The sequence below is a fragment of the Polypterus senegalus genome, chromosome 1 (assembly GCF_016835505.1).
Source record: "Polypterus senegalus isolate Bchr_013 chromosome 1, ASM1683550v1, whole genome shotgun sequence".
In the NCBI taxonomy this organism is placed as follows: Eukaryota; Metazoa; Chordata; class Cladistia; order Polypteriformes; family Polypteridae; genus Polypterus; species Polypterus senegalus.
In genome coordinates, this window is record NC_053154.1 from 146,191,203 (window position 1) to 146,213,674 (window position 22,472).

The following is a 22,472-nucleotide window of genomic DNA, read 5'->3' on the forward strand; positions in this document are numbered from 1 at the left end:
TCTTAATTGCTCAACAAAGAATAATTTGGTCAGCATGTGGAAATGTCTCTAGAGGGATCATATACAGTGTTTTCAGATGATTCTCTATTAAAAGGCCTAGTGGGATTAAGGATAATGAGGACACTATTGCTAATGGGTAGGAACATTTAAATGTAGCTTATTTAGTTATGAGTTTGACTGCATTGAATATTAAAAAAGCATTTTATAAAATTACCTCAGACTAAAGCCTAAAGAGGCCAAGATTAAGATTAACTGGTTAAGGTAACTGTAAAAATGAAAATCTTAATAGTCACTCAACTACTAAGAACTGATTTGAAAAATGTTTAAGAAGTAACATATGGTACAACTTGATCAGGATGTTATTGAAATAGGGAAAAATGGAATTCTGTATGAATTTGGCAGTGGCAATTTATAGGAAATTGCATTTACTTGCTTTACTATACAGTTTGGCCAGAGTGTAATGACCCATGCACCAAAGGAAACCAGTTTGATTACACTTAGGGTACCATGTAGTTCATTTCCAAGACTCAATCGCATTGTGCTTCCTTTACTAATTTAAATAAATATGTCCATCAACAAACAAACAAATGTTGATGCCAGGAGTTTTTCTTTAGGTAAAATGTTTTCTGGTTCAGGTTTCTTCATGTCATCAAAAAACAAAATCTCAATAAAATATCTGACTTTAAAATATGTCCTTGTGTTCTAAATTAAATTAAAAAATTAAACCCTCTAAAATATAGGGGGGTGGGGGTCATGTCACACACATGCGATTAGGAGGCAGTCAGAAAGCCTAAAGGTGAGTGAAACATCGCGAGATGAAGGGTTGTCACGTGGTGCTTACTGGAATCTCTTCTCTCCACAGAAAAGCCGAGAATAATTAATCACTAACATTTCCAGCTTCCAAAATGGCAGACACAACATCACTTCCGGTCACATGAACGGACATCACTTCCGACACTTCAAAAAGAAATCACTTCCGGTTTTCATCAAATGACGTTGTTTCCACTTCCTGTTGCCACGTCACTTCCTGCCAACCATTTCCTTTTCCCATAATACATTTCTGTATATAAACGCCACTTTGAATGAAAAATTTTGTCAACTGTTACCTATTTGGTCACATTTTGATCATTTATTTTGCTACTTTATCCGAAGGACAATATATGTGGATGGTCCCCAACACTTTGTTTTGTGTGAGATGTTTGTTAGTTGGGAAAATCTCCACAATGTACTCACTAGCCTCCTTAAGAACATGAGGCTAAATATTGTCTGGTCCTGGCGATTTGTTTGATTTCAGCTTATTTAATCTGAGCAGCACTTCACCCGCTACAATTTCCAAATCCCTGAGTACCTCCTTAGTAGTCGTGTTTACCTCTGGGAGGTTATCAACTTGCTCACTTGTAAACATATCAGAAAAATGTTACTTTAGGGCATCCGCTATTTCACTGTCTGTATCTTTTAATTCCCCTTTACTATTCTTGATGCACTTGACCTCCTCCTTGACTGTTCTTTTACTACTAAAATACTGAAAGAATCTCTTAGGGTCTTCTTTCACCTTATCTGCTATATTCCTCACCAACTGTCTTTTAGCCTCCCTGATATCCATCTTAATGGTTGCCCGCATGTTCTCATACGCTCTACAATTCACTTTGCAGTCATTAGTCTTATATGCCTTATAAAGCAGTTTTTTCTTTGGCAACTTCTTTTTTAAATCTTTATTAATCCACCGTGGAGATTTTTTTAGTTTCCTATTAATTCCAAATTTCGGTATGTATCTGTCCTGCATTACATGTTAAAACATTTTTAAACCTGTTCCACTGCTCCTTGACTGTCTTCTCACTTAAAAGCTTATTCCAGTGTATCCTACTTAGACATTGTCACCCTACCAAAGTTCAACTTAACAATTTTAGTCTTTGCATTTTAGACTTACAAAATACTGAGAATTATTATTACATTATGGTATTACTATTACACTAGTGGTTCAATCACCTCCACACCCTCAATTCTATCCTCATTATTACAGAATACTAAATCCAGACAGGCTTCACCTCGTGTTGGTGCTTTAACATGCTGTGTTAAAAAACAGTCGTGGATTACTTCTAAAAACTCTTGTGCTCCTCCACCTGCAAGGTTATCCCAGTTAATATTTGGATAATTAAAGTCCCCCGTGACTATAACATCTCCCTGTAAACTTGCCTTTTTGATATTACTAAAAAGATGTGTGTTGAAATTACTGTCTGAATTGGGTGGTCTATAACACACTCCTAAAATAAGACCTGTTTCCCTAATATTTTACAGGCAAAGCCACAAGTCCTCACTAAGATGGGGCTCATCATCCAACTGAAGAGGTCTTACATTTAAATCCTATTTTGCATAAACAGCAACCCCACCTCCTTTTCTGTTCTGTTTATCCTTCCTAAAAAATGGATAACCCTCTATGTTACACTCACCCTCATCTTTGTTATTTATCCTGGTTTCCATTATTGCTATAATATCATAATTATGCTCTGCTACATACAACTCCAACTCACTTACCTTACTTTTGATACTTCTAGCATTAAGGAAAGCTATTTTTAATGTGCTACTCCTTCTGTAGCAGATCTTAGTTATACCATTTAAGTTAAGGAGCAGCCGAAAGAAGAAGAAATTAAATTTTGAGAAAGAAAACAAACAGGCTTGAGTAGATTTGTGACAAATTAAATTTAATGTCAGTAAATGTAAAGTATTACACATAGGAAGTAAAAATGTTAGATTTGAATACACAATGGGGGGTTGGAAAATCGAGAGTAAACCTTATGAGAAGGATTTAGGATCTATCAACTTCCTGACAGTGTTCAGAGGTCATTAAGAAGGCTAACAGAATGTTAGGTTATATAGCATGATCTGTGGAGTACAAGTCCAAGGAGGTTATGCTCAACCTTTATAGTGCACTGGTGAGGCCTCATCTTGAGTACTGTGTGCAGTTTTGGTCTCCAGGCTACAAAAAGGACATAGCAGCGCTAGAAAAGGTCCAGAAAAGAGCGACTAGGCCGATTCCAGGGCTACAGAGGTTGAATTATGAGGAAAGATTAAAAGAGCCGAGCATATACTGTACAGTTTAAACAAAGGAAGATTAAGAGGTGACATGATTGAAGTAAAATGAATTGAAGAAAATTATGAAAGGAATTAGTAAAGTGGATCGAGGCTGTTATGTTAAAATTAGTTCATCAAAAACACGGGACACAGTTGGAAACTTGTTAATGGTAAATTTCGCACAAACATTAGGAAGTTTTTCTTTACACAAAGAACAATAGACACTTGGAATAAGCTACCAAGTAGTGTGGCAGACAGTAAGACGTTAGGGACTTTCAAAATTTGACTCTATGTTTTTTTGGAAGAAATAAGTGGATAGGACTGCCGAGCTTTGTTGGATTGAATGGACTGCTCTCGTCTAGAGTGTTGTAATGTTCTAGTACCGATATCCAAGGCTGCAGCCATATAACATCCTGGGGAAACAAACATCCCTTAGAGCCAATTCTTCCATGTCCTTCCCTTCCATCCTGGTCAGGGAAGGTACTACAAATATATCTGGTCAGGATGCCTGTCCATCTGCCTGGATCTTCCCATCTGTGTAAGGAACTTTCCTCTTCTTTAGCTGATATGTCCAGCCCTCCACCTGGAGAGTCTCGTTTGGGTAAAGCACCTCTCTCTCTTTAGGACAGGATGCCTATCTGCCCACTTGAGGCCTCTCATCCAGGTAAGGAATCTTCCACTTTCCTGGTCAGGATGCCTGCCCATCCTGTGTGGCACTTACAATGTACAGCATGTTGACTTTATGCTTATACATTCTACAGTTTCTATAAATGATACAGCACCTCATACAGTAAGAAAAGACATAATGATGACTAAAAGCCCACCACTAATTAACAACTGATCCCTCAGCATAGACATGAGGTCTTCAATCAATAACTATGTCACTTCCACCCTCACCCCATAGGGTATGTCCTGCATAGTTAGGACAATGGGAATTACAAGCAGCAGTTTTTACCATTAAGCTAAAACGCTAGCTGACCTGATTGCTTATTTGTAACTGAGCTTATTCTGCAGCTATGAATACAGTATGTAGTGCAGGACTATTCCTCACCATTGATGATCGCTGCTATATAGTCATTGCTGTCAAACCTACTTTGCTTCATTCATTAGTAAAAAATGAAAGTCAATAGATGAAAATTAACTGTGAGTTCAGTTGAAAAGACAAATTTAGGGGTTTTAAATGCTCATCAATATGTGCAAAATTGTTATTACCCAAGACAACCGTAAAGTGAGACCCATCTATATAAATAAAATGTATTTTTATTATTATTAAATTGTCCTGTAGTCGCAATAATAGTAGTAGTAGTTGTAGTAGTGAAAGCTATTTTCCATTCATCATTGTTTTTATTTCTAATTAAGTTATGTAGGTGCTCACAGTAATCAAAGCATGATTTCAAAGAGCTGCGCCTTTCATTAAAAAAATGCCAATTGGACTGCTAGATGTGATTAAAGCAATTTTCCAAATTTTCTTTATATAATCATTCTTAGCTTCAGATTCGAGTCTTTAAAAGGCATACATTTTTCAATTAGGCAATGGGCTCTGGGTAAGAGCTCCTTTCCACAATCATGAGGGAAAGAACACATCTATACATTAAGAATATACTTCAGGAACTGTTTAAATAAAGCATCATTGAAATACCTGGTAACTGATCTTTTGAAAAGACTTACCGGTAACTCCAAGAATTGTGATCCCTTGTAACCCAATTAATGTAGATTATGTTTTATAGCCCAGGGAAAAATCCAGAATAACTTGGGCAAGAGTGCTTTCTATAACAAAAAAAAATCAGATTTTCAAAATTCAAGAAACCAATCCAAACCAAAATCAGGGGAAAAATATGGTTAATAACACCTCTACTAATAGGACCTCAGTGTACAAAAGACATGGAAAACAATTGACAGAATTAACTAACTAAAGATGATAAAATAAATGAATGCAAGGCGAAAACACTAGACTCAGGGATGAAACCCTGGCAGCTCCGTAATATTCGCCAGCACAGGGAACTGTACACTAGTATCTATCTAAAAAAAATAATATATATATGAATTTCCCCTTGGGATTACTAAAGTATCTATCTATCTATCTAGAAGTGTCCGGAATTACTACGAGAGAAACTCAAACTTCCCTCCAAATGTTCTCACATTCTGTTTAACGTTATTTGTTCTTTGCTTTTCATGACCGATTGTTACATCCTTTTACTTTATTTCATTGCTGTAGACCTTAATAATAGATTGATGGCTTCAATGTACACAGCTAAAGTGAACGGACAGGCAGTGGGAAAAAAAAATTAACATCTGGGTAAGCAGTTGTGTTCTCTTTCTTTATTCTTTCTTGAAGTCGCTGTTCTTTTTTTTCTTTTTTCAAATGGAGAAATTTTGAACTCAAAGGGCTTGTGGAGAAGTTGGGCTCATGCAGGAGTGAAATGTGGCTTGTGGTTTTCTTTCCCACTTGCCATGGTGGGTGGCAGTTGTTGTATTCCTGGGGTTCTGTTTCATCAGTTGGTGGTGGCCAGGTATTTAGCATGGTTTGAAGGGAAGATGAGAAGGACAGAAAGAGAATAAAAAAGGAGGAAGAAGCTGTATGGAAATGTTGCTGCTTCACAAAAGTTGAAAGCACTTTAATGACAGGAAGTAGAACTTTTGGCTTGCTAGACGCCAAGTGCAGAAACATTCTTTATGTGGTAAGCTGTGTTAACTTATTTTAATGATAGTGACACTTTAGAAGCATTCTTGTATTTTTTATTATGACTGCATTAACAGATATTTAATTATTCCATTCATTTGATTTATTTATGTATTTATGTTTTCAGTAATTTAGTGTTTGAGCATGGTATTTATAGGCAGTCGTCAATTCGTTTAGTGGGATGAGTGTCTGCTCCAACATCACACTCACTGTTGAAACCTTCTCACTGTGGCTTTAATCTCAATGAAACACCAATTTATGAGAGGCAGGCCAACCTGATGGCCTCAGTGATCTTCCTTGGGTACCGACACTTAACAAAGTTGTGGTTTTGCTAAAGAGAAATGCAGTTATAGCCATTTATACTGTACATAGTGAATATAAATATAGTGTGCAGTTAAAGAAGTTAAAGGTTAAGCTTATGTAACCTGGTGCTTTGTTGGTATACGAAATGGTTCTTAAGTTGTGTATAGCTTTTTCTACTATTGAATTACCTGTTATGTACTATGTGTTTATAAAATGATATTATATAACTAAGGCAACTATCTCTTTAGGGTGGCAGAGTGGTAGTGCTGCTGCTTCGCAGTAAGGAGACCCGGGTTCACTTCCCGGGTCCTCCCTGTGTGGAGTTTGCATGTTCTCCCCATATCTGCTTGGGTTTCCTCTGGGTGCTCCGGTTTCCTCCCACAGTTCAAAGACATGCAGGTTAGGTGCACTGGTGATCCTAAATTGTCCCTAACGTGTGCTTGGCGTGTATGTGTGTCTGCCCTGTGGTGGGCTTGTGCCCTGCCTGGGACCCTGTGTTGGCTGGGATTGGCTCCAGCAGACCCCTGGGACCCTGTAGTTAGGATATAGCGGGTTGGACACTGACTGGCTTACTCTCTTTATCAATATTTAATACAGCTGAGCAGAGCTTGCTTATATGTTTGGGTTGTTTAGCCTTTATAAATTCAGTAAAAATTTCTATTTTTGTGTCAATAAAGAGATAGTCATAATTTTTGGAATGAGCACAAAAACCCCCAAATGATTTTAGATATAAAAGAAAGGACCAAGTAAATGAAATCAATTTAAGGGATGAACAACAAAAGGTCAATGCAAAAGGAGCAAAATATGGCAAAACCCCCCCAAAAAAAACCATGAGGCAAAAATGTTAGCTGAAAAACAAGCAAAATAATCCTAGCTAAGGATTCTTCTTTCAAATAAGATTTGTATTTTGTTGAGAATTTATCCATAATCTTGGACACAGAGAATACCACACTCCATCTTAAACAGTGATCACTCAACAATATGTGACACAACACCAGTGGTGACATGGTAGAAACCAGTATTGAAATTACAAACAACAGGACCATTGTTGCCATGAGGTTCCATTTGGTTGAATATTATTTTTTCTTTATTAGGTTTAGGACAAATGTATCCCAATTTAGTTTCTACAGTTTAAAATATTGCCAGTGTTGCAGAAAATATATAGGATTCAAAATATATAATATTAATAAAAGCCACTGTGATTAAACAATTGTTTCTGCCTTGTGCCCTATGCTTGCTGGGTAGGCTCCAGCAAGCCTGGCAACCCTGCTCTGGATAAAGTGGAAAATTACTGGAAGATTAAACAATCAACAACAGAATGTATTTGAAATACTTTTTCATTACTAGCATTATGAGGGACTGACATATAATCCAGAGCTGGTTCTGGACTTGCGCCTGATGTTACCAGGATAGGCTCTGACTCCCTTTGACCATGAATTGGATTAAGTTAGTTGGAGAATGTTATCTTTATAATTCAAAGATTTAGCAGGTTTTTCTCACTTGAATTATTACTGAACCAGTAATGGCACACTGCATAAATACACTTGACTTGAGCATTCATAGATTTCATACTCTTTCTCTGCATGTTTAGCATTTGTTCAGCATTTGCTCAGAGGTTGATGCACTTGCAGCTTCTTGAGCAGCTCTTCTTTTCTCCACCCTAGTGTCCCACCTCTTCTCTTCTTTCATCATGATGAGAAATGGCGCCCGTACGCATGAACCACATGGCCGACCTACTGGCTGCTGCCAAGAGTTAATTCTACAATAAAATAAAATAAAAATAAAAAGAGGAATAACCTTGGAGGTTTTCGCCACTGGTCATTTGTGGTCACTGACTGATGAACCCTCAGATAAGCACAGTGTAGAGGCAGGAAATCAAATCGGCATCAGCAGCAGTGAGGAGGTGGGAGTGTGCATTCAGAGGTATTGAGGGCTGGTCTTCTTGCTCTGACTCTGCACTGCTATCCATATCAAGGCAGTTGTTACCAGCACTTAGCTCACCCCAAACTACAGCAATGTATGGTTAATAAAACAAAGAAACATTCTTGAAAATTGGGTTGCTCTACCTAGCTCTGGTTTAAAGTTATTTATATAAATGACAAACAAAAATATTGAAAGACAGATGAAAAGCTTGAACAGTTTAGCAACTAAAGGTGCTAAAAACCTATTATAATTATAGTAATCATTAAATTATGACAGCATAACTTATAACTATATAATAATCCACATAACACTAATAATAGCACCCTCTTATTACTATTAGAACTGCACAAAGGACAGTAATAATCATAATGATAGCTGCAGACTTTAAGAACTGTGGAGTTCAAAGAAAACGTAATAGTAATAATAATTGCTGTGTAGTTTAATAGACAATACAATATATGAGGAGTCCGTGTCTGCTTTTTCTTTTTTATGTTAATCTTTTTTTTCCCTCTGTAAATTGCCACTGAATCCACAGATTTGTAGTGCTTTGATCAAACTAAATTTACAGCATAGTGAAGAATAGGAGACCCCATGAGGCCAGCACGCTATCAGTACCTCTGTTCTCTGTGAGCTTTGTGGCTCATGCTTACACTCTGTCCAACCACCCTTCAGTTGCCATATTAAAATCCAAACAGATCCAAATGTAGAATTATCTTCCATAAACTGACCTTTTTTTATGTTCTCAGTTGTCCTCGCCTGAAATTGTTCTTGATGTCATGTTCTACTATTGTGTCACTGTGCAGCCTGCCTTCTCCAGACTTTGCTGGGTTGCTCTGAGTTCCATAATTGTTCATTTTATAATCATACCGATTGACACATGCACATACTCAACAGACGTTCCTCTTCTCACCTGCCTCAAACCATTGCTCACAGCTAGTGAGTGTTGGGCAGGCTTGCCAGTGATTTTGTCTCCATCCATTGAGCAGATCCTAATGCAGTAGTATTGTTTCCTATCTAACTAAATTGAGACATTAATTTTCTGAACCTGACCATTCCAATACAAGATCACAGGAGTCAAATATATATCCTGGCAACAGCAAGTACTCGTCAGAAACGTCTGTTAGGTCCATTGGTCAGTGCCAATGTATACATGAATGGTGCCCTATCCCAGCCTTGTTCTTGCCTCATGCCATATGAGGCTGCTATGGGTTTGGCTCCCAGTTAAATTAAGCATTTTTTTACAAGGAATGGAAGGATGATTACTCAGATTTTAATTCTATTTTCATTAATTGTGGCCTCTAAATTGACCCTGCATGTTTCTGTTTTGTGTCCATTGCTCACATAATAGACCTGACCACCAAAGTGAATTAAGTCTGTTTAGTAATGTGTAGATGGATGAACAGGTAGATGTATCATGGCATCAAAAAACAGCAAACAGACAAGTTTCAGATGAATAAAAAAACAATGAATTTCAAAATGTTTAAATCCGCAATTGTATACACTTATAGTCAGAAAGGAGATCTGGTAGACAACGGTTATAAAACAGCATTCAAATGACAGAAACTGTTTTGCATAATGAGAAATGCAATACACAAAAAGTACATATTGCTTAAGATGAAAACAAAAATTAAAACCACCACTGGTGTGTTTATCCACATAAAAAAAAAATAATTTTCCTTTCACTTGACCTTTACATAATAAGAATATATATATATTCTGCTATCATATTTTAAAGAAATGAGACAAAATAAGGTGAAGATTTATTTTAATAATGTTGTTACTTAGACACTCTGATCAAATTAAGATTTCCTGGTGGGATTTTCCTAGATCTTTGGCAGAGTTACATTAAAAGAGTACAAGTAGTTAACTAAGCCCAACTGGACCCATGAGGGCAATAGATTTATACTGGAGATGATTTCATGTGGAATTCCAATTAATATCTGTCACATTTTTCTAGCATTTCTCTAGGCTGCCAGCTGCGAGGAGGGTGGCAGCCACCAGGACTGCTGCAGAGTGAGACAGCTTTGGGAATGGCTGATATGCTGTTTTTACTCACTTTTACAACATGCAGCATTCATTGTAACAACTCTTTTGTCATTTCATTAAGCAACGTATCTCTTACCAGAGTTTGAAATGCCACTTTTATCTATCCGTCCATCTACCTATCTATACTTATTGGAGACAGCAACATGTAACTATCTACAGCACCAATTTATCTTTGCATGCTTTTCCAAGACAGCCACATGTGTCTGCGTTTCCAGTTTGATGACTGTTTGATTGAGATGTTAACCTAAAATTTTATATACCAAAACAAAAACAGGAAGCATTACCATATTTTAATCTTGACTAGATTGGGTTGTTTTGCATGTGACTAGACAGGAATAAGGTTTGATCTGACAGTTAGAGGGTCCCCATCCTCCAGCTACAGCAAACCTGGAAAAGATTAGCTGGTCTTGATGGGCAGATTGTCCTGACAAAAATATTCTTTCGTGCCATTGCAGGTTTCTATGTAACAGTAGGACATAGTTAAGTAGCATGCTAACTTGTGATTTATATAAAACCAATTATGCCACTTGCCCATGGATTCTAAGTTAATTTCTTAGACAACCTTAACACCTCACCTAGGTCTGTAGGTTTTTAGAAACAAGGGGAAAAAAGCCACTGGTGACTAATCTTAGTAGCAGGATATTAAGAAGAGAGAATTATATTTAGCTTGTTATTGTTCTGCTCTTGCCTAATTGTTTGTAAAGGTTAATCTGATATTTTTGTAATATCTGTATGATAAAGCCCTACATTAAATGTACTATAAAAACTTGTGTATAATGCATGTAATTTTCACACATTTCAGTTTGCTAAAAATTTGGGTGCACATTATATACAAGACATAATTTTAATCAGATATTTTCAATGAGTCTGCACATTAGGAATGTAGATACTTGAATTTGTTATGTGTATAAAGCGACTGGTTCCGTCTGTTGTACCGTTTCATGTTGGGTGGAGCTGCGTTAAAGTGCTTTCCTCTCACTTCAGACATCAGTGCTTATCTTTCACTAACCGGTCAGTCCGCATGCGCATATCACTGCAGGATAGTTGGTCATTTCAACTTAATCAATGGGCTTGATAGTAGTAAATAGGTGGTTGTTGTGTTCCTTCAGTAGGTAATAATTTTAACTCTTTTAGGGCTGATTTTTTTCCATCTTTGGAAGCAGCGGCAGTCGCAGAGCGATGCAATCTGGTTTGTACCTCTTGTCATTGTAAAAAGTGGAGATCCTCCTAGGCGAACGTTGCTGTAAGCGCATCAGCTACACGAATGTGATCAGCACCATGATCATCTGTAGACCGTCTATAATTCAACATGGTTTCCTCAAATGTTCAGTTTCTAATAATCATGACGGCAGCGAGGACGTTTTGTGGGAGGATGAAAATAGTGCTGCCGATATTTATTACGATAGTATCTATGTCAATTGCATTGATTCGGCAGCACTAAATGAGCCTCTCACTAGTAATAGTGATGACGATTGTTCTTCCAGTTAGGTATACCTATATTTAGAGATACATACAGTATTTTTGATTGGGTAATGATTGTTATTACCTATAGGACGATTTTGTAAAAAAAAAAATAACACAATTTAAAATACAATCTTATTTGTTAGTAATAGGTACTTATCTACTTGTTATTATAAGTATTGTTAAAAATTTAAATGTACCTATTTACCCATTTTAAATAAAAATGATTATAATTGTTATTACTTTAAAATTTTGTTTAGAAAATGCAATTTTATTAACATTTTGAATAACTAAAGGTACATATTATATATATATTTCTTGGGTGCATATTATATATGAAATTCTTTTTTTACCTGAAAATTTTGGGCACAATCAGCATGCACATTATACACATTATTCACTACTATGTGGCTCCACCCGCATAGTAGTAAAACAGGACAAACTTCAAAATCAATAAACAAACAGGTATCTCTAACTAAGTGGTGGCAAAGTACACTGCAAAACATGGAGAGAAGTACACTGATTTGAATGGAAGCTGGTGAATGAGTGAAAAGGAGCCCCGCCTGGCTCCCCACTCCCGATGTCACGATTCCCCCTCCCATCGGCCCGTAGCTTCTGCCTCAGATTGGCGCAAATAAATCACTCCTGCAAGTGAATTATGATACATAGTGCAATGAGAGAAGTCGCAAAATCAACTGGAATATTCGAGCAAATTATAGAAAAAACCCAATCTAAATCTGTTAAGTAGTTCTCTCATGAAAAGTCGGATATACTTGCAGACGTTGGATTATATACACACACACACATATATATATATATATATATATATATATATACATATATATATACAGTATATATATATATATATATATATATACGTACATATATATACAGTATATATATACATACACACACACACACAAACAAACATACACACAAATATATAAAAGGTGGCTGCTGATACGTCTCTTCTAGCACCTCCCAATGACAGTACTTCCGGCTCCTTGGAATGACGATACTACTGGCCCCATCTGATGACATTAGTTCCTTCATTACCTCACTTCCGGTCCCCATTTGATGACGTCATATCTGTCCAACAGTTTCAACAGTTTCGACATCATCTCCTGCCAACATACTTCAGTCTTCCATTTTGTCTTTGTTTATAAATGCCATCTTTTGTATGTTACAATAGGCAATTGCTATACATGCTTTTGATCAGAACAAAGTCTTTTGTGTTTTCTTTTTGTCCAACGGACATTATACGGGGATGGCCCCAACCAAAACTTTTTCCTTTGTGGAAGTGCTTTACTTGTAAATCTTATTACTCTATATTAGATAGATAGATAGATAGATAGATAGATAGATAGATAGATAGATAGATAGATAGATAGATAGATAGATAGATAGATAGATAGATAGATAGATAGATATAGTGGTAATCATTTTTTGAAGGTCCCAATCAAGCGACATTCACCTCCCTACCTCTAAACCTACAAAATAAATGTGTTGCTGTTGATTTTTTTTGTGATATATGAAGTTACCACATTCATCTCAAAACCCTAGTAGCCTCCCACCTTATCAAATTCCCTACACTTTCCACTCTTGCACACATATAAACACCATCAAGCTACCTTGATGTATTTCAGGCTGCATGGTTTCCCTTAATTTTCAGAAATGTTTTCCACCTACTTTTAAAGGTCACAATTTTCTCTTTTGTATTAAGTGCCCAAATAACTGTTATTGGATGTCTGCATTTTCTTTGTTCAAAGTGGTCAAATATATAATTGCAAAGTTTAGCTTTTTGCTGCCAGATGTATTGATCTTTTACAAATGGAGGCTTGTTCAATAAATACAAACTAATGACTTTAAAAAAAATCAATGAAATTTTAGTCTGTTCATTAAAACAAAGAGAGCGAGAGTGAAAGCAAAAAGAAAAATAAAAGGAGTCCTGCTGGCATCCAATTTCTGGGAGGACTATGAATGCGATTTCCTCGTGTCACCACAAATTCCACTATCTGTCCGCATTGTCATGTGAATTGGAGGAGAAATGAGATGAACAAAAGTACTGATGACAGCAGACAACTGTCACGTTAGCTATAACCCTAGTTGGCCCTTCATAGATTCAGCGTTTACTGCTGGAAACTGTAAGTGTAATACACCACTTTTCTTATGATTAATAGAAGCTTTTCCATGAATACTGTACCAAGTGCATAAATCCTATACTTTTAACCTCAACTGTAATGAACAAGCAGTCGAGGAGCTGGTGACTGTGGCCATGACTCACTCGTCTCTCCCCAGATGCACTCTTCAGCCATTGCCACTATATTGCCAGCAGTGACTGTGTACACATGCTTTACTATTTCATTCATTTTGGAGTTTTTTGTTTATACATTTTAAAATGCTGTGACGAACTGCTGATGCAAACTGTGAACCTGCATTCTGTGGCACAGCAAGCACACTGCGGATTGAGCTAAATGGAGGCCTCCATCCGTCAGTTGCACAAAGCCTGTCTCTAATAATTGTGAGTGGTGCACTTCCCGGGAGACACAGCTGATCTCTCTCTGTGACAGCCCCTTCCTTCTCTGTGCCTTGTCACCACTTCAGCTGCCATCTCTTTTATACCAGTTTTCAGCTATCCAAGGTAGCATCGGTCCATGTTACCTTGGATAATCAAGGTTCTACTTTACCTACAAATGGCCCACTATTCACATCAGAAGCCAAGACAAAGCTGCTCTTTAGTTTAGTTGTCAGATTGATAGAAAGAAAAAAAGCTATACAAGGGATAGATTGATATTTGTTCCCAAGAGGAATTTCAGCCATTACAAAAGAACAAGAATCATGTAAGTATTTTAACAAATAACAGCAAATTTTTCAAACACACACAAGACCTGCAAAAAGGAAGACAAACTTGAGGTGGCTGATGATGAGAGGATTCACAGTGAGGTACCATAAAGGCTTATTGACATAGGTACATAAATCTCATAAAGTTAGAATATGCATTCTTATAATTCCAAGGTTACACATTTCTAAGACTTGTGAGTAAAGTTAGCTGGCAACTGTAAACTGGCTACATGTGAAGGAGTATTGTTGTGTGATTGAAAGTGTCCATCTAGCATAGTTTCCAGTGTAGTGCTCTATGACCCATAATGGAAAAAGTGGGCACAGGAAATGGATACCTAGATGTTATGTCACTCTCTCTGAAGAATTATTCAACAAAATGATGCCTGTTGTAACATGAATATCTTTGTAAATTATAAATGCAAGTACTGTATATAAGACGTTTGAAAAACAAAAGGAGATTATCCATTTAAAGAAGGCTTGTTTTTGTTAAAATATTAGCTAGACTGTCTCAACATCTCATCTAGATACTTTTTAATGTACTTCAGTAATTACTGTTCATGATTGCTGTAGCTTGTTCTTGACACACATCAATATTTCTCTAAACAAGGGTATTTCCCTTTATGTCTTAGATGCACATTACTTTAAAGTTCCACTAGTGCCCACAACATATGATTCACTAAAGTGGATACAGGGCGAAAGGATTTTTGGTCTCAACAATAAAATCCAGACAGAAGGGCTATTTCTTCCCCATTGCATTCAGAAGCAATGTCTGCCGTTTCTTATAATTTAATTATAATTTAATTTTTCCTCCACAATATCTAGTATTTCCCTCCTAACTGTAGTATTTTGTTGGTTTTATGTTTATTCAGCATTCTCAGTGATTCCACTAGTAATTTTATAGCTGTTACCTTTGAGAAAAGTATTGCCCGAGTCTGTTCTTGCTGCGAAAGAATAAAATCACTCATCTGACAGATTAGTTAGATTTGGATATTATCTGTAATTCAGCATGTTTTGCAACACCGCCAAATTATGTTGATCTCTCACAAAATCAACCCATTGGAGTTTATCTAAATGGACACGGCTTTGCCTAGAATGTCTTAAAAGACAGAGAGATCAATTTAGTTAATTAGAAATTTGTGTATTATGACATACTTTCAAGGAAACTCAAGGCACTCAAAAGCACATAGGTGAGAGAATAACATAATGTTTCAAACTTAAATATAACCCATACTTCGATAGATGTTCAGTTTTAAGTCCTTAGTGAAATAGTACACAAGATGCAAGCTAAAACAGACTTTTTTCCATAGAAAGAACTGGTACGTTTTGTGGCTGATTCAACTTGAAATATGGTGAGGTTATTAAATGCCCAAAAGTGGAGAGTTTGATCAAAACATATGAAAAAATTGACACAGATGGCAAAAAGAAAAGAATGAAGCACAATTTCTCAAAAAGCAGCAGTCACCATTGGTTTCATGTTTCCACTCATGGTAAACATGCCTCAAGAAAACTCCTTGTGCACTAGCAATCATGCAGTCATTTGGCAGCAGGCAAACACAGAGCTCTCAGGAACTTGTGGAGGATCTTCCCGATGCTTTTGTGTATCATATAATTGAAGTTTTATTTTTATTCTTGCCTTTATTCATTTTTGGCATTATGTGACATCTTTACATTGCCATTTTGCAGAGTAATTCCCTAACCAGTGCTGCCATATTGTTTATAGTAACAAACTCCATTGCTAGTTATGTGATCTTATGGGTCATAACTTGCAACATCACTGTCTTGCCACTATGAAAGATGGCGGCACACATTCCCTTTTGTTTAATCTTTGGATCAAAGACCTAAAAACAATCAAAGATTTAATATTGCACTTCTTTTACTTGGACTATATTTGTAATTGACAATGAAAAGCAAATAAATAAATACATAAAATAAAAACACTAAAGCTAACCCCAAGATACTTTGCCTAAAACAGACAGATTAATGTTCAGTCCTTTTTAAATGCACATCCCTTTGACTAGTCAAACAACAGAATTGATGAAATTGCCTCAGCTGGCAAAAACAATCAATATGTGGGGAATGTGGCCAAAGCAATAGCAGAAGAAACTCTCAAGGGCATGGCAGGTTAATTCTAAACAGTGTCAAATGTGACAATTAACTCAGTGTGCACAGGTAGACTGTGTGAAAAGTGACATTGTTTCTCAGTATTCCATGGGTAGTATGACAAACACTTGATAACCAGAATCTTTCTAAAATGGTTTCAGACGTAAATGTCTGCACTCACATGATTCATAATTTTTTATTTATTTATTCATAGTGTTAACTTCCTGATAAAGACAGTTAAGCTTCAGGCATAGACTGACTAGTACAATTTAGGTGCAGTGAACCAGAAAAGTCAACAGAGACAATAAATGATGCAGATCAAGGGCAGAAAAGGGGCAACTTGGACAACTTTGTCTTTAATTGTAGTATAGTAGTAAGTAAGAATAGTAAGGAATACGTAAAATCTTTTTCATATGGGCAAATCTAAGCTGATATCAAGCTAAAATATACAGTAAACAATTAATCTCAAAGTGAGCACAAGTGAGTCAAAAGTCTTAATGAGCTTCTGTCAATAATTGCAAAGAGCTCCTTTTATCAACAGTCACCAGCTTCCTGAAAACATTATTGCAAGTATAGTCCAACCTGATAAATGGCTGAATGGAACTGCTCCAAGTCATTGGATGGAAAGAGGAGATCGAGTTTGGGGCAAGTGGCACCTTGCTGCCCATTATAGAAGGTGTGTGACTTGAAAGCCAATTAGGGATCAGGATTAGAAAAGGACTCAGAGGGCACCTCTTCGAAGGTCCTCTTGGTATAGCGGGAGTTTAACAGGATGCTTGTTCCCTTGGCTTTGAAACCTGAATGAGGCTTAAAATACAGTACTTTATCAGATCTGTCTGAATGTAGTGGATATCGACTGCTGCATGGACATTAATTAGGCCTGCACTGAATCTTTGTAAATTAGGATTCTCTTTCTAAGAAATCTGCATTTCTTCAGTGAATTAGCCTTATAGAAACTTTTAGATATTTTAAGACACAAAAATCATCAGTCATAATGCCTTGGTGAACAACAAACATCAGTGCTCAATATGAAAGCCTATTTCCACCACCATTTGGTTCTTGATCAAAGAGTATGTAGGTCATGATGTAGGTGGTGAGGAGCGCATTAGGAATAAAACAGAAACAAGATCTATAGAATAAAACTGCATGAACCAATTTTGCATTTCTTTCTCTTTTTGTTAATCTCTTTGTCGAGATTTAGGAAAGCTGGGCAAAATAATGCAAGAAAAGCATTACCTATAAAACAGCATTCCTTCATTTTCTATACATCCCTTATCAGAAAATCACCCCATCCTCCAAGGATGAAAATATAAAATGAAAGATCTAAGACTATTGAAAGTGTCCAATAAATGAGCTACAATAACTAGCATAATAGCTGTATCGATCCATGTCAAGTGAATTTTATTTTTTCCAGTGTGAAATAATGAGGCAAATCTCTAAGCTTTTAAGAGACCGAGGCTGGTATGGAATTCTTTTCAGGAAAAATATAGATGGTGAGTTGTATTGAATAGTGAGTAACGGAGTCCTGCTCAGAATAAATTTACATCTTTCTGTAAAGACTCACTAAAAATGCCAATAAGATGGTCACAGGGACAATAATATGCTCAAATAAAATTACACAAATATTTTAAAAGAAAATGACAAATCAGTCCTTCATGGGATATTTTTCTGTTGGTGTAGCCAGATGAGATCCTGGCTTACAACAGATGGCAAGGCTGTATTTTTCCCCAAAAGTTAAAAACTGTGTTGCTTCTGTTATGATGGTACTGTACATTGCAAAGATACTTTAGCAATCCTAAAACTAAGTAGTTATATAAGGAACTGAAGCTGGTTAAGTAAGAAAGAAACAACTCATATTGTGAACTGGGAGTTGTACTGATAAGGTCTATATGTCACTGGCTTTATCTGGCTGAAGCCTCAGAATTAAGCAACAGTTCAAACTTGTCTACAAAATTTTTTAGGCCTCTATCAGACCTCCCAGGAATGTACATTTAAAAAAACTTCCTTGTCTGTTCAGGTAAGGAAAAAAAATGCAGGTTGTTGAATTCAATACTCTGGACACTATTAATAAAGGAAAACAAGAATGACCAGCAGGCTCGTGTTAAAAGCTCTTATGCATTAAATAAGTATCAAAATATCTGAAAAAATCAAAAAATATAGATTGGGGGTAAAATACAAAAAGAAAATATAACAAACCAATTTTTATGTATGTTGGGCTCCTCACCTTCCCAACTACCACCTCTAGTGGCAACAATTTCACTGCCCAGTCATTTCCAACTCTTTCTCACTCAGAACTCTGCCCCTGGGCAATCTTCACAGCTCACCGTCTTGCACTTGATTCGGACAGATCTGATAAAGTACTGTCTTTGAAATCTCATTCAGGCTTCAAAGCTAAGGCAACAAGCATCCTGCAAAACTCCCAGTGTACCAAGATGCCATTACAAGTAGTGCAACTCTGAGCCCTTTTCTAATCCTAATCCTTAATTGGCTTTCAGGATATACAGCGTCTATAATGGGCAGCAAGGTGCCAGTTGCGCCAAACTAGATTTCCTGTTGCCATCCGATGGCCTGGAGCAGTTCCACTGTACTGCCAATTCTTGAGGTGCCATGTTTCTGCTTTACAGACAGGGTTCATCTCACCCTGTGGCTCCTGCATACCCACAACTGTATCTGAAATTTGCTATAACTGAGAGCGTTTGTTTCCCTTCTCTCTCTCTCTCTCTCTTTACTGAGTTTTAACCCTGGGATACGCCATGAAAATTATAAAAAAAAAGAAGTATAGTAAAAATGAAAAATTTAAATACGAATCCCTGCCTGGCAGCAGGAACTGTAGCTATCATTTTGAAATGAAAGTAATTAGACAAAAAACAGAACCTCTTCTGAGGGGAAAAGGACAGAGTTGGAGTATTTTTGGAGCTTTGTTCCCTACTGGCTTGGACTTGTGACAACAGTGAAGTTTCTTTTCCAATGGTGTTGTCCAAAGTTGAGTGAAAAACAGCTGGGGCACTGGATAGTTTTGCTCCTAAGGAGGTAGGTGGCACATATGCTTGGTGGTCCCACAGGTTCAACATTTACAGAACAAATCAACCTAGATATCTTTTTTCTGTACCAGCTTAATTAATTCAGGGTCACAAGGTAGCAACAGATGCAAGGCAATCAGAAATGCAAGTGAAAATGGCAATATAAACAAAATTAGTTCCAAAACCAAGGAAGGTAAACCTGAGCAAAACTTAAGATGATATCCTCAACAGCATGACAAAGAAATTAAAGGATTTCTCTACATAGCTGTTGCTAACATTTCAAGCCAAGAGTCCCTCATCCATCTATTACAGGTCTCTTTGTACAGACCTGACATTTCCTTGTTCTTTACAGATTATAGGATGGAAAGAGTCCATTCCCTATCACATTTGCCATGTAGGCCTGTTAGCAACATTTATTTAACTTTTTTGAAAATTAAAGACAACAGGAACTGTTTTGTTTTGTTACTTGCCTTACTGCTAAGAAGTGAGTTCCCTTCCAGCAAAACATAATCCTGATTAAGCTGTTACAAAAGACTGAAACAATCCGTTTATATGTGCATTTCTGCAAGAGCTGTCGCTAGTTGGCCCAGCACAGTTAAATGGGGATATGAAACATATTTTGGGCTATACAGTGTTTGAACACAGCAGCATATGTGACATAAATAAAAGCCACTACTTGTGCTCATTACAGAAATTTGTCACAGAAGGTTGAACTCAACTTAGTGAGCTTTAGAATTTCTGTGGAAAAAAGCAGACAGCAGTAATTCTAGACCTCTTCCAAGAACAAAAGAAAGGAGAGCACTTAGTCCATCCAATAGGTCTACTTAGTAAGCAGAATATTGATAGCTGATTCATCATTGTTTGCTAAAACAACAAACCTGGAGAGAATGTAGAACTCTCTGTGTCAAAAGATAAAACGATGAAAAACGGCCTATGTGATTATCACTTTGCCCCACTAGACTCCCGTCTTTAACTCCACAGCATCATTCCAAAAAAGAACACTGGTACCTGACATTAATTAGAACGAGACACAACTCTACAACAATGTGGTCTGGGAACATGAGTCAAAAGTACATTTGTTTGGCTATAAAGAAATCTAGCATTCCTGCAATGATTAATTTTTCAAAAATGTTGACTGCAGTACAGGTTTAAAGAAGCATGTCATACAAAGCTGAAACCAACCATGGCTAGGATGCCTGTCCATGACAACAACACACACAAAACCACATTTACTCATACATTCAGTACACAGGTGCTAATCAACCTAACACATAAAACTTTGGGATGAAAACTGGAATACCCCACCCAAAACACTATATATAAACAATTCATGGTAGACATTAAACAATTCATGGTAGACTTTAAGCCATGCAAAAAAAAAAAAAATCAGTCTCTACTTTATACATCAATGGCCAGGTTTTAGAGCTAATTGAGATTTCAACTTGCTGGGAACCAGCTTTTCATTGTCAAGAAAGTTCATCACAAAGTTCATTAGTGATAGGTAATGTTCAGAGTGTCACTGAATACGACAACTGTTTTCTTAGGGTTCATTATGTAAAAAGTTTTGGCCATCTCCAGGACTGAATGGTGTTGAATTCTCTCTCTGACAAGAATAAGAAACATCTAGTGAGAGTGGTATACACTACATTTAAAATCATAAGTGTTTCCTTCTCTCCAAGGACTGTGGAACTGAAACACAAGGCCGATAAATTCATGTCTACTGCAACCAACCCACTCTCTGTTCACTTTCCTATATCAGGTAAGTGGCTTACATCAATCAATTCAAGACTAGGTCTACCAGATATTATAAAAGCAACCATCCATTCATTCATTTTCTGCTGCTAATCCAGGTCTGGATCATAGGGGGAAAAATCTTAAACTATGATATCTAGTCATCCCATTTCTTTGTCACCTCCTCCAAATCTTCTATGTGAATACTGAATCATCCCCAGGCCAGCAGAGAGATATAACTTCTCTAGTGTGTCCTGGGTCTGCTCTGAAGTCTCCTGCCAGTTGGACATGTCCAAACACCTTCGCAGGGGAGGCATCCAGGAGGAAACCTATTCAAATTCCCGAACTATCTGAAATGGATTATTTCAATGCAGAGGAATAGCAGTTCTACTTTAAGCTCTTCGCAAATGCCTGCACTTCTCACACTACCTCTAAATATGAGCCTAGACACCCTGCAAAGGAAACTAATTTCTGCCACCTGTATCCAGGATATAGTTCCTTCTGTCACTACCCTAAACACGTGACAATAGGGGAGGGTAGGAACCCACAACCTCAGTATTTGAAGTCCAAAGCCTTAATAACAACATCACACTACCTGCACATGTAAACTGTTTAGGAATTCTCACATGAACTCTCCAGAATCCTTGTGAAGGAAAAAACTCGTCCATTGTTCCATGCCTGGGGTGAAATCTGCATTGTTTCTCCTGGATCTGAGGCTCAACCAACATTTGGATCCTCCTTTCCAGAACTCTGGCATAGACTTTCCCAAACAGACTAAGGAACATGATCCCTATAAAGTTGGAATACACACACCATTCCCCTTTCTTAATGATGGTGACCACTACCACCTTATTATGATAATCCAGAGGTACTGTCCTCGACCTTAAGGCAATGCTGAAGCGTCGTGTCAGCCAAGGCAGACCAACAACATCCAGATCCTTTAAGAGCTCAGAGCGAATATCTTTCACCACCAGAGCCCTGTCACCTAGAACTTTTTAAACTACCTCATTGACTTCAGCTCTATTGATGAGTGATCCTCCTCCAAGTACCCGGACTCTGCTTCCACAAAGAAAGGCAAGTCAGGGAGATCTAGGAGGTCCTCAAAGTGCACCTTCCACCCTCATAATATCCCTAGGTGAGGTAGGTAGCACTCCATCCCTGCTATAAACCGCATGGCCAAAGCACTCCTTCTCCCTCCTGAGTCACCTGACAGTTTGCCAGACTCACTTCAAAGCTGTCTGAAAGTCATTTAACATGGCCTTACCAAACCCCTCCCACATCTACATTTGTTCTTCCAC

At 37.2% G+C, this 22,472-nt stretch overlaps 1 protein-coding gene across 4 annotated transcripts in view; it reads right to left on the reverse strand.

Moving 5' to 3' along the window:
- The window catches only part of LOC120533188 (SPHK1 interactor, AKAP domain containing), a 483,572-nt gene that overhangs the window by 451,020 nt on the left and 10,080 nt on the right, over positions 1–22,472 (reverse strand). For 2 of the 4 annotated variants that reach the window (XM_039759966.1, XM_039759930.1), the window contains exon 2: positions 4,738–4,836. The exons of the other annotated variants lie outside the window; for them this stretch is intronic. The gene's annotated coding sequence lies outside the window, so the exon portion shown is untranslated. The remainder of the gene's footprint in view (positions 1–4,737; positions 4,837–22,472) is intronic. 4 annotated transcript variants of the gene reach the window in all.